This window comes from Octopus bimaculoides, chromosome 18 (genome assembly GCF_001194135.2).
Source record: "Octopus bimaculoides isolate UCB-OBI-ISO-001 chromosome 18, ASM119413v2, whole genome shotgun sequence".
NCBI classification, from domain to species: domain Eukaryota; kingdom Metazoa; phylum Mollusca; class Cephalopoda; order Octopoda; family Octopodidae; genus Octopus; species Octopus bimaculoides.
This window is the reverse complement of record NC_068998.1, coordinates 28,450,107-28,453,497: the sequence shown is the minus strand read 5'-3', so window position 1 is coordinate 28,453,497 and position 3,391 is coordinate 28,450,107. Positions and strand designations below refer to the sequence as shown.

Genomic DNA, 3,391 nt, shown 5'->3' with positions numbered 1-3,391 from the left:
ACGTTGGCTGTCCCCATGGTCTTTCTATTTGTGCACCCAAGGGAAGGACGAAGAATGTTGTCTACCAAGAGGCACTCCAATGATAACAACGGCAACTTCAACTGCTCCAATTTCAACTCCGCAATTTTTTCATCGTCCTGCCAGCCCACGTAAGTCCAGTCTTGCTTTGCTCTCCTTACTAACTCACCATGACATTCTTTTTTTTCTACCAAGATCCGTCGCCCAAACACCACTTCGTATCCACTTCTTCCTCTTTTTTATGTCTTCGTTTCTCTCTTCGCGTCGTTCTGTGACCGGGTGAAACCGGGTTTAGCTGGTGGAGCGACAATGCCTGTACGCTTGAAATAGACGTCAAACAACTACAAACACTTAAGGTAACATTCCGTGAAGATATAGGGTTGTCCACAATATTTTTATAAATCCTTTTTTGTCCATTTTCTTTGCATACAGCCTTGTGATAAACGGAGTGTTAATTTAAGTGGGTTGTAGTCGTTTGACAAGCGCTTTCCCTCCAGCGCCATTATTTATAATTATACTATAAATATTAATTTAACCTATACGTTTTTTCTTTTTACGCTGGGCACTGATAAATCATTAATTAATGACTTTATCCTAATTATGAATAAATATACATTTATTCACTCCACAAACATATTTACTGTGATATTATACTGAGCAAATACCCACATGGCTGAAATGGACGATGGGTTGTTACTTCGCATATATATGTGAAATATATGTATATATTCATATTTGTACGAGTGTATCCCTATGGGTATGTATATGTATTTCTCATTTATTTACGGTCATTGTATCCCACTGATTATTGTAAAGCAATTTTTAATATTACAAAACATAAAATCTTAAGATGTGGGGTTGTCCACAATATTTTTATAAATCCCATTTTTTTTTTTCATTTTCCTCGCATACAGTTTTGTGATAAACGGAGTATTAACTTGAATGGTTTTTAGTTGTTTGACGTCTATTTCAAGCGTACAGATGCTGTCCCTCCGGTGCCCTTATTTATTATTGTATATTTATAATTATACTTAAAATATTAATTTAACCTATACGGTTTTTTCTATGCTAGGCACTGATGAACCATTAATTAATGGCTTTATGCTAATTATATATGAATGTGTGTGTGTGCGTGCGCGCGTGTATATATAAATACATACATGCATACATACATACATATACATATATATATATATATATATATATATATATACATAAATGAGTAACAAAGATGTACAAGTGTCAATTCATTACAGCCGTCTCAAGCGACTCCTTTAATTGATTAATGAAAACATTACATTATTTGTGAAGAAACCGTTCTCGTCAGATGACCGCATAGACTTCAAACATAGGGGATACAACCATTTCCTTAACATATTCACATCGATAATGGAACGGTCATATCTGGGGCAGAATGGATTTAGAAAATAATGCATGCCTTGTTAAGTCTACTATAATTTGGAGAGTAGCAGAGGGAAAAGAATGGTGACCTAGTGACTTCCATTTAGAAGACTTTATGTAGAATGTAGTCTTCGACCATTTAGAATCAAATCCATTGGGAGTTGTCAACTGTATTCTAGTTAATGGTGGCAAATCAATTAATATCAAACAATCTACTTGACTCTCAATGTACTGGAATCACATATCTAGCTTTACCTACACAAAAAGAAGGGTGTAGGGTTAGTAGTAAGGGAATGCCTGATGGAGAAGGGGTGATAATTGGAAGAAATAAGGATAGGGATGCCCAATACTTATTTTGATTATCAAATTAAAGGGGAATATAATGAAAAACCGAAGGGATAAATAATATAAACTTTAGGGGTGGAATTTAGAATTGAGTGATAAGGGAGGAAGTAAAATATAACTTAGCAAATTTATAATATTAAAGTGAAAAAATTTAAACCAATATATAGAAGGATAGAAATTAAATTTAAAACCTAATAATGAGATATTTTAATATATAAGAAAAAATATTAGTGTATAGATCATGATAAGAATATTCTATAATGAATGTATAATGGAATTAAATTATCATATGAATAGAAATTCATAGTGTATTTGAAACAAATATACCTTTTCTATATTTTTGCAAGTATATATGTTATTGAACTGAAGTTCGTTGAGCACTTCACTAATTTCTTGAACAAAGAAATATTCTAAGTTTAATATTTCTGTGACTAACATAAATATTATATGTGAGTTTCATTACCGGCAAATCTTCGAAGTTACAATCAGTTTGTAATTCTAATTCATCAATTAGATACATATATACGTATATGCGCCAGTGTTTGCGTTTACATACGCCTGTGTGCCTGCACGTAGGTATGTGCGTGTGCATGTATGTGTATATGTATGCCCATGCATACGCGTGTATGAATACATTTACGGATGCGCGTGAGCATGTATGTATATATATATGTATGTATATGTATATGCATGTGTATATATATGTATATATGTGTGTGTGTATGTCTATATATGAATATGCGCACATGTATATGTACGTATGTGCGCGCGTACGTATGTCATTATACCTTCTTTCCTCCTCTCTGATTCCTACCTATCACTCTAACCTATACAATCACATACGTCTATTTATAAAAATTTGATATCCTTGTATTCTTCCCTCCACTTTAAAATTTACTACTAAAATTACTACTCACTTTGGTATCACCCCACCCATACCTTTTCTCTACCCATCCCTTAATGCAGCTCTATCATATCACCCCCTACTCACACATCTCACATTTATTCTCTTTACCTTCTCAACTCTTCCTATCCCTCCCCCACTCCTCTCCCATTCTCCCCTCACTTTATCTTGACCACCAACTAACACTCCTTTTCTCATTTCTTTCACTCTTTCTTCACTTTTTATTCACTCTTTTCATTTTTTCTCTTTTTCTTCCTCTCATTTTCTCTTCCTGTTCTCATTTTGACCTATCTCTTCATTCTAAGCATACACATCTCTCTCCCCTACCCCATCTAACCACAAATACTACCAATACATTCTCAAATTTTCATTCACACCTTTCGAATGAGCAACACAGAATTCACGGCTCCATACTTTGAAATGACTAAACATGAACTACTATTGGAACTTACATACCATGTACAGAAAACTTTTTTACCACTTCTATACACCATTTCCTCGAATAATGGAACTGCAACAGCAATATCTTTATATATTTTATATTTTTATTTCTACTTTCATTCTCTTATTTCCCTCTATATTCCCTATCTCTCTCTTCTTTTCCATAATAATTCCTTATTTCGAAATCAAATATCTACTTACCCATCTCACATCGTCTCTGATGAAGACATATCCATAATATCTCAGAAAAAACTGCAAGAATATGTCTATATCTTTTTCCTT

The 3,391-nt window shown here is 33.6% G+C and overlaps 1 protein-coding gene across 1 annotated transcript in view; it reads right to left on the bottom strand.

Annotated features, from left to right (window-relative positions):
- The window catches only part of LOC106867760 (cAMP-specific 3',5'-cyclic phosphodiesterase 4C), a 704,791-nt gene that overhangs the window by 671,992 nt on the left and 29,408 nt on the right, over positions 1-3,391 (bottom strand). The window lies entirely within an intron of this gene.